The sequence below is a fragment of the Scylla paramamosain genome, chromosome 24 (assembly GCF_035594125.1).
Source record: "Scylla paramamosain isolate STU-SP2022 chromosome 24, ASM3559412v1, whole genome shotgun sequence".
NCBI lineage: Eukaryota > Metazoa > Arthropoda > Malacostraca > Decapoda > Portunidae > Scylla > Scylla paramamosain.
In genome coordinates this window covers 9,335,828-9,347,631 of record NC_087174.1, presented here as the reverse complement: position 1 = coordinate 9,347,631, position 11,804 = coordinate 9,335,828, and the positions used below count along the sequence as shown (strand labels likewise).

General features: G+C 46.8%; 1 protein-coding gene across 24 annotated transcripts in view; it reads left to right on the top strand.

Annotated features, from left to right (window-relative positions):
• The first annotated feature begins 3,030 nt into the window (after positions 1-3,030).
• The window catches only part of LOC135112698 (prominin-1-like), a 119,467-nt gene continuing 110,693 nt past the window's right edge, over positions 3,031-11,804 (top strand). For 23 of the 24 annotated variants that reach the window (XM_064027366.1, XM_064027382.1, XM_064027381.1 and 20 more), the window contains exon 1: positions 3,031-3,146. The gene's annotated coding sequence lies outside the window, so the exon portion shown is untranslated. The remainder of the gene's footprint in view (positions 3,147-11,804) is intronic. The other variant, XM_064027363.1, reaches the window with a different exon arrangement.

Below are 11,804 nucleotides of genomic sequence, written 5' to 3'. Positions count from 1 at the left end.
TTTCTTAAGCCTATTCTATCAAAGATGCATAATTTGAATAAGGTTGGCATGACTGTGATAACAAGCCAACAGTACTTTCAATCGTATTCCCAATAGCTGCAGAGCCTTATCTTATCTGAAAAGGAGTTGAGTTTTCAAGGGTGTTTCCATGTTCCTAGAGATAATTGCCCGTGTTTCTATAGCCTTTGAAGACCGTATAGCGTTTCAAAATATGGCCCCATGCTTAAAATAGCAACATAAGCTCCATTTTGGACGCTCTAATTATTATTACAGATGTTGCTTGCAATATTACTTGCATCCGTGTCCAACTGGGTATGCGCTGCAGTTTCTAACACATTACTATTATCATTATTTGTTTGTTTATTTACGTTTTTTAACACTCCCTTAACCACGTCCGTTTTTATTAGTGTTTCCCTTCAACATCGTCACATGTAAATACGTTTTCTCTTTATCCTCCTCGTCTTATTAGCACCGCCTCATACCTTTCTCCTCAACATCACAACTTGTCAACCGATCACTTTATCCTCGTCGTATTCGACACCTTTTATTCTTGATCACCTAAAATATGTCCTCTGTGATGCTTCCTCCCTTTGTCCTTGTCTTATGAGTACCTACTTTCATCATCGTCTTACTTAACACTTTCCTTTATTCATGATGACCTACATCGTCCTCTGTAATACATCCTCCCTTTCTTCTCGTCTTGTTTGCACCTTCCTTTATTCTCGATTTCCTAAATATTCACACTCTATAAAACGGACCCTTTTTTATCTATATATCATTATTACCTCCCTTTGCATATTATTCACTTAAATGACTTCGTTTTACTTAATATTAATTACTTCCATGATAAGTACTACTAAACCAATCTTAAGAACTGCAAATATTTAATCCTTACTTTTATTCCTTATGTAACTTTATCTTTCAAGGTTTAGGTAAATAAATATAAGACCGCAGGGAATGTAAAATTTTCTCCATTAGAGGGGAAATGGAGGTCTCAGTGAAAATGCCTCCGAGATAATCAGCAAATGCAAATAAGTTGTCAGAGGGGTTCCAAGAGTATGTTATTTCCAGCAACGCGGCTTTCAGAGAAGTTTTTAGTGTCTTTTAAGAGTGACACGGCAAGGATTTTATTATTTACTCTGGCGTAAAGAAAAATATACCTACTTAATGGCTGGGGAAAGTTGTTATTACGAGTCACTGTGTATGCATGTGAAATCTTACCTTCTTCTTTTTCCTGTTTTTTTGCCTCACCTTTTTTCCTTCTTGTTTTTCTTTCTGTTATTGTTCTTGCTTTTGTGTTTCTTCTTGTTCTTGTTCTTGTTTTTGTGTTTCTTCTTGTTCTTGTTCTTCTCGTCCGTCTTGTTCTTGTTCTCCTTCTTGCTCTTGTCCTTCTTCCTGTTTTGTTGTTGTTGTTGTTGTTGTTGTTGTTGCTGCTGCTGCTGCTGCTGCTGCTGCTGCTGCTGCTGGTGTTCTCTGTCCTTGTTCTTGTTTCTTCTTCTTCTTCTTCTTCTTCTTCTTCTTCTTCTTCTTCTTCTCCTCCTCCTCCTCCTCCTCCTCCTCCTCTTCTTCCTTGTCAGCCTCAGTATCATTATCAGCAATAACGCAATTTCCTGTGCTAAAAAGGGTCGAAAGATAAAGCGAAAAGATGCCTTGCCGGAGCCAGTATGCAGGGATGAGGTCGACTCGCCTCGCTGAAAATGGGATGAAAATGTGAAGAAAATGACAACAACACACACTGAGAACCTCTGGGGGTAACTATTAATAATTCCTGGATATCATTTGCATGGTGATATTATTATTCCAGTCTCTCTCTCTCTCTCTCTCTCTCTCTCTCTCTCTCTCTCTCTCTCTCTCTCTCTCTCTCTCTCTCTAAGAATGTGAGTATAAAGCGTCCTACAAGGTCAGGTCATGTCAAATAATTAATGTCAGTGATAATGTGCAGGTGAACCAGGTAAGTCAGATCGGTAATCATCGGTGACAGGAGCAGTAGAGGTCATGACGCTTCTAATTTACTAAATGTTACTCATCCCTCGCCATTATTAAGTTATTCAGACTCCTTGTAATTTCATGACTGGGTTGCGCGGGCACGCTCTCATTTATTTTACCTCCAGGCTGCTAAATACAATGTACACAAATGTCGTTTGCTTGGTCATGCGTGCTACATTAGGTCACGTAGCAGGGTACTCTCATTTTTAGCCTTGTTTACAGCACCTGATCAGCGGTTGGTTGCGTCGGGTTGAGGTTAGGCGGTTATTTACTTTTTTTTTTTTTTTTTTTTTTTTTTTTTTTGCAGTCGTCTCCGGCAAGAAGTGAACAGCCTTAAAATGGCTACGGGGTGGACAAGGAGTTGCTTTTGCCTGTACGCACCAAGGTCTTCTCCCCCCACTGTCTGCTCGCCGCTTGGTTCATCATACCGCTCCCACTTGTCCTTACCAAACCAATTCCTCGATTCAGCGTATGTTCTCACACTTATGTGTCAAGCTCACTCTGTGATTTACCCTTCAAACTGCTTATTGCTTTCTGATGCAGTTATTTTGCTTATGCAATACGTAGTTTATTCGCAAAAGGTCCCGTGAGATGAAGGCGAGGGCACGTCATGTTGAGTGGCTGCTGGACGGCTGCTGCTGGGCTGTTGACTCCTGCATTCATTTTTGGCAATCGTGTTTAAAAAGTGCAGTATACTTCACTTCCTCGAGGACCAGTCATGTAGGAGGCCATGAGTTTTCTTAGTTTAGGGTATGGCAGTGCCAAAGTCGTTTTGTATAACTTGTTGTGAGGTGCTGGGGTACGTAGAGGAAAATAAATAAAACAGGTTGAATGTGGGCGCAGAGGCAGAGCGAGGGTGGGGGCGATCATCGTGCGCCGCTGCCACGCTTACGATTATACAAACAGTTCTTCCGTATTAACTCCAATAGTACTTTACAAGAATCACTTATATTATCAGGATACACTTAAAACTTATGCATATCAACGTATTCAGATACAAATATCATACACCGGCAGGGAGGTTATCGACTGTACGACAACTTGTGCCTCGATGTCGTTACCTTGTAAACAAGAGTTAGTTCTCAGTGAGGTGGTGAGCGGGAGGGTTCGTGATTTTCGTTCGGTGTGACGTAGACTAAAGGCGAACAGTCCTGAGGAAGGTAGGTTAACTGTGCTGTCTTGTGTCCAAACGTGCGAAGGCATGAATGTATGGCAGTGGAGGGCGTTTCTGGGGTGCGGAAGCTGTGGGGGGAGTGTAGGGCAGGCCGCACACAAGTGGATTTGGCTGCCGGGCCTGACGCTGTGTTCCTCTCGGGCAGGAAGGGCCGCTCGGACGCCTTGCATCTGCCTTACTCACATTTCGCTTTGTGTGGGAGCTGGGAGTGCCTCAGACTCAGTGGCGAGCGTTCAGTGCCAAGGCTTCGCGGTGGTGCTGGAGGCGGGAAGCGTTGCTCTCAATATTCGTGAGCTTTGAGGCATGGTCTTCCGCCCGGGGTTGTTCAAATCCCGCCCTTGCCCTCCCAACATTCCTCGCAGGTCATCTTGCCCCGGGCGGTCATGCTATTGAGATGCCTAGAGATTGACGTTAACCCTTATCGCTGTGATCCACGCGTGACCTCTTATGGGGAGCCTGTGTCATGTCATCCTTCCCTGCCTTACTCCTTCCTCCCGCGGGTTGGCCTGCCTTCCCTCCCACGCCCCCGTTCCCTCCTACAGGCCCCACATTCACACCGCAGCTCTTGATCGATCTTGCACTGCGGGGGCGAGGGAGGGAGGGATGCCAGCTGGGAGAGATAAGAGGAGGCAGGGGCAGAGAGGTGCGGCAGGGACTGGCTATTGACATGGGGAGTCCTGTGCTGGCCGCCCCAAGCTGCCCCGCCGGGTAGTGGCAGCCTGATGGGAACCAGCATGGATGGGTTGACGACCTTCGCAGGCGACAAGAAGCGTGGGTCTGGCGTAGTGGGTCGTGACGAGGGACGAGGACGTGTTGGGGGATGACAAGTTCCCTCTGGTGGTATTCATGTCATGACAGTTGACAGCTGGTCGGGCGAGGAGCTTCGCCGTGTGGGACAGAGCGAGATGGAAATGCCGAGCGCGTCGCTGTGAAATACACATGGAAGACGTTTATATTCGGTTATTATTCATGTGTTCATATTTTAAAGTCATTATCCGGGGAAGTGTTAGGGAGTGGGGCAGCTCGCTTTGTCCCTCCGCTGTGAGCTGTCCGTGCCGGGAGCCATCTGTCGGCCACCGTCATAATTACGGCGACCACTGGGAACAGTGGCTCACTATGCCGCGGGCGTAGCAAGACGGTGCGTCGGGGAGATGAAGGGAAAAGTTATTGTATTATATTACACTGTATAATATGAGTTTGAGGTAAAAATAAACCGCGGCATCGTTTTACTTGTTTATTTGTGCCTTGAGTAGATTCAGTTAAACAAAGAAGCACAGTAATGCCAGGCCAGCGAGTGGTGGTGTGGGTGGGGGTGCCGAGGGAGTAGCGGGGTGGGCGTCCCATCGACCCTGGAGCCGCGGCAGGAGTGCGGCCCGGCAGATGGCGGGCCGCACGGCGGGGGGCGGGAGGGGTTCCTTCTGCCCGGCTCATTCTGAGGTCTCCAGCCAGCGGGAGCCGCGATCACGCTGCTCCGGCGCTACGCTCACACGGCGTTAGGCACCATAGTAAGGAAACACCGTGATGAATTTTGCATCTTTGGCTCGTTACGCAGATCTTGCAGCGGCTGAGCACTGCCTGGGTGCAGCGGGAGGCTTGCCGTGCTGTGAAGCGTGACGGATATGTGGCACTGTGCCGCGAGGGGAATGGAGCATGGAGGGAGGGGATAATAGGAAACCAATGGGTTTGAGGCAGGGAAGAGTGTGATGGGATGTGGCGGAGGTGGTGGTGGCGGCGATGGCAGAAGAGGAGGAGGAGGAGGAGGAGGGCGGGGAGTGGGTGCGCGTTGGGTGGGCGGCGCTGGATGTGAACGAAGGGAGAATCGATACAAACTGCCCTTCCTACACTTCACGTTTTGGCCTCTCCTTTCCCGGAGGTAGATTGTATTTATTCATTTTCTTTATATTCCATCGGCGCCGCCCGCGTGAGGGTATGCGCGCTGAGCACGGATCGTTCCGGGAAAGATGTGTGTGTGTGTGTGTGTGTGTGTGTGTGTGTGTGTGTGTTGCTTCCAGGTACGTAATTTTCCGCCACCGTCTTGGGAGAAGTTTTGTCGCTGGTGGAGGAAGCGTGTCCCTTCATATCATCTTCGCTCATATCTCCTCCTCCTCCTCCTCCTCCTCCTCCTCCTCCTCCTCCTCCTCCTCCTCCTCCTCCTCCTCCTCCTCCTCCTCCTCCACCACCACCACCACCACCACCACCACCGCTACTCGCCCATCGCACCTTCAACACACTCAACATTTAGGAAGAAACTGACTCTTTACTTATTCAGCACACTCACCGGCTCGCATTATGTACCGTGAAGAAGAGGCAAGGAGGGCTGGCTGGCTGGCTGACCGTGTACATGTTCCCGCTGGTGTTCCGTAAGAGTAAATCCAGGAAGAGGTTGAAAAGATGAAAAAAAAAAAGGAAAGGTCATTAACCATGCAAGACGCCGAAGGTGATTTGATGTTCGTCTTTCATTTGAAGGTCAAGGTTTATATAGAGGCTAGCAACAGACTTTCCTTGTTGCAATTAACTGTGCTTTTAATCACGGCAGACTATTATTGAGGGAGTTAGTGGCTCTGGTGAAATGTTTACACAGTTTTCACTTGACTCTAGTGTGTTCTCATTCATTCACTTAAGAGCATGTGTTCTTAAACGGTTTGGGCTTTCATGACTATTTTCCAAAGGCCACACAGGTGATTGGTCAGGTTCTCATCGGCGCTTCTTTTCTGTAATTATGTAGAATCCTTGTTCAGATATACTAAAATCACGAAAGTACTCTTGGAAACACTAATAACGTAGTCGAGAAGCAGTAATGTTTGAGAATATGGATAATAATTCTGTAAGTAGATAATAAAGTATAGTCGAGATGAGATGCTTGCTGAAGCGTTTGAGAATATGGATGATGATTTTGTAACGCCTTTATAAATCACTATACTAACAGCCTCATAATTTTGGACAGGCCACTCTTGACTTCTTTGTGCAGTTTTTTTTTTTCAGTCTTTTATTGCCCTAGATCAGTCTTTCACCCATAAAAAAGAAAAAAAATAAAAGCCAAGTGGTGAGGAGTTAGCATTTCAATATATCACAATTATGGGATTGCGAAAAGCGATGTAGACACGGCACGACATGATTAGTGTAACGGAACGCGCGGGGATGTATGTTTGTGTGTATGTTTGTGGTGGTGATGCAATGTTTGACTTACAGCTACACGTATGGGACGCTCTCGTAATCCTCATCTCTTGTATACATAAGAATCCAGCGTAACGTGTTCAGGTAGTCAGCCAGGTAGCAAGTGAGTCAGTTGGCGCGGTGTTTGTTAATATTCAGCAAAATATTCGGAGCGATTGTTGACTTAACGGAGGCAGTGTTATGGGATGCAACGCGTAAACACTTGATCCACGAAGGGGCAAACGTACGTGGTAGATATTAGTTGCAAAAATGAAGTGCAGGAAGGAAGAAGTAATGCTTGGGTTCATTATACTTATTGCACTTAATAGCGGATATGATGCGTTAAAGAATCTCATCGCGTTTCCCAGCCTCTCCCTCTCCCTTCCTGCATATCCACCTCTCTCTTACCTGTATATCCACCTCTTACTCACCTGTCGCACCTGTCGCCACCCACACACCGCAAAGCCTCCACCGTCACACACACACACTCACAAACACACACCGGAAAAAAAAAAATCACTGCCTCGTTTTTCATGCAATCCAAGTATATGTTTCCGATATCAGCAACACCCACGGCCCCGCAACACCCGCCGCTGTGGACACGCATAGGCACGCCACTCTGCAGGAAAAAAGCGCGCTGGGAAGGCATAAAACTCAGTGGATTCAGCGTGTTCGCGGCAAATTGTGGGGACCATTAAAATATTGCCTCACCTGGCGGCGCGGGGGGAGGGGGGTGGAGGGGAAGGGTTGGAGGGAAGGGGGGACACCTGTACTAGTATTTCCCAGCGAACAGGAGAGTCCATCCACCTTTTCACTCTTTTTCCGGACGGGTAATTTTGCGCCTGAAACTCCTCTCTCCATGAACGTCCTCTGCCTTGGGTGTGGGAGGTGGTGGGGCCAGGTGGGGTGTTGGGGGGTGAGTGGGTAGTGGTTTGAGTGTTGCCTTGAGTGGTAGGTTGAGTGTTGTCTCGGGTGTGGGTGCTGGTGGAGGGTTGGGTGTTGGGTGGTGGGTGTTGCCTTGGCTCAGTGTGGATGGGAAATTGAAACCAGATTGACAGATTGGTGCAACTTGATCAGGTTTGTGAGGTTGTGTAATGGCGGGGAGTTGTAGTTTCGTAACCAAAGGCGATGTGAAATGGGGAGGAAATCTTGTAATTTAAAGATGCCGATTCAGATTTATTGTGTTTATCTATGTAACTGTTTCTTTCTCTTTTACGTCACTTCGGAAAACTGTGTTTGTTTTTTCCCTTGACGCGTGATAACAGAAGTGTGACGCGCCGGTCGCTGAGCAGACGTTATCATCACTACCATCACCATCATCACCATCGTCATCACGCAGATGGTACCGGTCTTAAGTTTGATGGGGATCAGAGTCTTGCTGAGTCACGCTAAAAGAAAGGACGTGGAAGTATCATCGCTGCGTCTCGAGGAATTACGCAACGACTTGTATTTCTCAACACGGTGATATTCTTGAGAAAATGGTCTTCTTTTCTCAACTTAGCCTCGAGTCGTACAAAAATCTTGTTGCGTGCTCACTGCAAAGCTTGAACGTTAGGTTAGAGACCATGGAGAGAGAGAGAGAGAGAGAGAGAGAGAGAGAGAGAGAGAGAGAGAGAGAGAGAGAGAGAGAGAGTCATAAACTCATAAAATAATGAACTGTAAAACCATGAACTTGACTCATGAGGGAGAATCACGAGACAGTTACGCCGGAAGACTGGTAGGAGACTAGAAGACTTGAAGATGAGTAAAAAACAAAACAAAAATAATAAAAACAAAACACCAGTCAAGTCATAGCGAGAAGGGCGGTGTCCTCGATGAGTCACCGGGCAGAGTCCCTCAGGCTGGGTATTCACTGTCAGGTGCCGGAGCCTGAGGCAGGAGACAGGCGAGGCAGCGGCACGTAAAAAACCGTTGTGGCTAAGAGGGTGGCTCCTGGCGGCTCATGGGACGGGAGGCTGCTCATTACTACGTCACGTGTGATGTGGAGACTGGACACGGGCAAGTGGGGTTGCGGACGGCAGCTCACGTGGCCTGGGTAACGGGAGGAAGGGCAGGGCTGAGTAGGGCGAGACGTGGCGGTGCCTATCACAGGACGCCTGACGTGAGCGGCCTTCACCTCCTTCCTGTAAGCGGGCGTGTGGCAGACCATGTACCCACTTAAGTGAGGAGGTGAGTGGAGTTGTGTATGTGCTTTAAACCGTCGTAACAACATAATTATTAGTGTTTTATTGATAAGTCATGGTGTTTCAGTGTTTTTAAGCGTGGTACCAATGGGGTTATTGGTGTTTTAATGATGAATAGTTGTGTAACCTTATTTTAGCGGTTCCTAAGCGTGGTAGCAACGGGTTATTGATGTTATGATAGTAAGCAATAGCGGTGAACTAAATGAAGGCGTTCTAGTGTTTTAAGCGTGGCAGCAGTGTGTTTAATGAGTAATGGTGATGAGCTGAGTGAAGGCGTTTTTTTTTGTTTTAAAAGCGTGGTAGTAGCAGATTTCGTAATGTTTCGACGGTAAGCAATACCGCTGAGCTAAGTAAGGCTGTTTTTTGTGTTTTTATGCGTCATAAGAACAGAATTGTTAGTGTTTTGGTAGCAAATAGTAGCCATGAATTGAGTCAAGCAGGTTCTGTGTTTAAAACCTTGGTAATAACAAGGGAGTTGTCAGTGTTCCAGTCATAAACAACAGCGATGAAATAAGTAAACCTGTTTCGCTGTCAAGTGTCGCAGCATCGTGGTATTAGTGTTTTCATAATGATAAGCAATAACATCATTTCACTGAAACTGGACACGACAAGGCTGTTATTCCAAAACACACTGGGCTTTCATAAGGACTGCTTTCAAGATCCACATGATTAATTGATTGTTCTCTCTCACTGGTGATGCAGAAGCCTTTTTATTTTTTATTATCACTAGAATCCTAACATATAAATCTCCCTAGAAAGCCACGATAACACCTGTTCGAGCTTGTTAGAAGTTGTCTAGATAAAATGCAGAGGTGTTTGAGAACATGAACCAAAACACAGGAAACGGGACAAAGAAATATCACTTAACCTGGAGATTACATGTAAACAGAAAACCACGTCACTTGTTTCGTGGTATATCCTTTCACTTCATAAAGACGTTCGTTGTATGATATATAAAGGAGTCAAGCTAGAATTCTCACTTCATATAAGCATAAAGGCTAACACTAACGGCCGTGACGAAGTAAAAAATGAAAGCGGGAGATAAAAACAGGAGACAAGGACAGACTAGACCACATGCAGAGGACGAGGCCGCGAGCACCTGGTGGAGCCGCTAAAATTAACAGGTGGGAGTGTCGTGAGGGCGTGACTAATCCATTTTGGCGGATAGTGATAGCACGACGGAATCCACTCCATCTCTCTCTCTCTCTCTCTCTCTCTCTCTCTCTCTCTCTCTCTCTCTCTCTCTCTCTCTCTCTCTCTCTCTCTCTCTCTTCACCATTTCCCTTATCTTCCCTCCCATTACTACATTCCCTATATCTTATCCTTCCCTTTCCTTTCTTTCCTTTTCCTTCCTCCTACATTTTTCCCCTTCCTCCTACATTCTTTGCCTTTCATTCTTAGCAATGCTCTCCTCTTATCTTGTCAATTCCTTTCTTGCCTTCCAGTTATTTTATTTCTTACGCGCCTCTCTCTCTCTCTCTCTCTCTCTCTCTCTCTCTCTCTCTCTCTCTCTCTCTCTCTCTCTCTCTCTCTCTCTCTGTGGGAAAGGGCGTAGGTGTTAATCACGGTGTATCATGTCCCATGTTTGCGCAGTGGTGGCTGCGTTGCGCACTTTGTTGACTCTTGATCCTGCTGGAAAGGTGGTGATGGTATTATTGTTGTTGTTGTTGTTGTTGTTGTTGCTTCTTCTTCTTCTTCTTCTTCTTCTTCTTCTTCTTCTTCTTCTTCTTCTTCTTCTTCTTCTTCTTCTTCTTCTTCTTCTTCTTCTTCTTCTTCTTCTTCCTCCTCCTCCTCCTCCTCCTCCTCCTCCTCCTCCTCCTCCTCCTCCTCCTCCTCCTTGCAGTGTATGTACCGTTCACTCATTCGTTCTTCACACATCACCACCTCAGTCTTAACCACATTTTATGCCCGCACACACCACCACCACCACCACCACCACCACCACCACCACCACCATCACCACCACCAGGAGATATTACCAGCTTCCACATGCTCCACCACCACCACTACCACCACTACCACCACCACCATTATCTCAGGAATTACTTATTTATCATAACTACTGCTAGTATCATTGCAAGATTCTACTACTACTACTACTACTACTACTACTACTACTACTACTACTACTACTACTACTACTACTACTACTGTCTAATTTGTGTGTGTGTGAGAGAGAGAGAGAGAGAGAGAGAGAGAGAGAGAGAGAGAGAGAGAGAGAGAGAGAGAGAGAGAGAGAGATAAACAGCCGATAACGTAAGTGAGTGATGTGAAGAGAATTGTATAATGAAGATAATGATGAGGGAGAGTGAGAGAGAGACAGAATAGAGAGAAGAGAGGAGGAAGAGCAACAATAATAAAGCGAAGGGAGGGACAAGAAGACAGATGATTAATGTATTCACGAAGAGATAAACAACAATAGGAAACTCTGGAGAGGGAGAAGGAAGGAAGAGAAAAAGAGAGAGAGAGAAAGAAGAGAGAGAGAGAAAGAAAGAAAGAAAGAAAGGAAGGAAGGAAAGGGAAGTGAGATACCTTATCTATTCGCAAAACTTTGATTCTTCCTCCTCCTCCACTTCTTCTTGTTCTTCTTCCTCCTCCTCCTCCTCCTCCTCCTCCTCCTCCTCCTCCTCCTCCTCCTCCTCCTCCTCCTCCTCCTTCTCCTCCTCCTCCTCTTCCTCTTCCTCTTTCCCCTTTCCCCTTTCCTGTTGCTCTTCCTGCTCTTCTTCCCTTCATTTGTGTTCTTTATTTTCATACATTCTTTTTATTTTCCTCCTCCTCCTCCTCCTCCTCCTCCTCCTCCTCCTCCTCCTCCTCCTCCTCCTCCTCCTCCTCCTCCTCCTCCTCCTCTTCGCTCCATAAAAGTACCTAAAATTGTTGACTATTTTTGGAAGAAGGTGGAAAAGGGGAGAAAACTGGGAGATGGAATGGAGGAAGAGGGAGAAGAAGAAGAAGAGTAGGAGGAGGAGGAGGAGGAGGAGGAGGAGGAGGAGGAGGGAGCATCATTGAAGTGTACCGAGTGTGTAGTCGCGAGAATGAGATGAAAGAAGTTGGACGTAAGAGGAGGAGGAGGAGGAGGAGAAGGAGGAGGAGGAGGAGGAGGGGAGTGGACCTGGAGTAGCCCTCGAGCCAGGTACAGTTATCGTGACCTACTCCTCTCTTCCTCACTTCCTACCTCTCCTCCTGCTCCTCCTCCTCCTCCTCCTCCTCCTCCTCCTCCTCCTCCTCCTCCTCCTCCTCCTCCTCCTCCTCCTCCTCCTCCTCCTTTCGATTCTATAGTTCCCTTTTTGTCTTTCATTATCTCTTCCTTT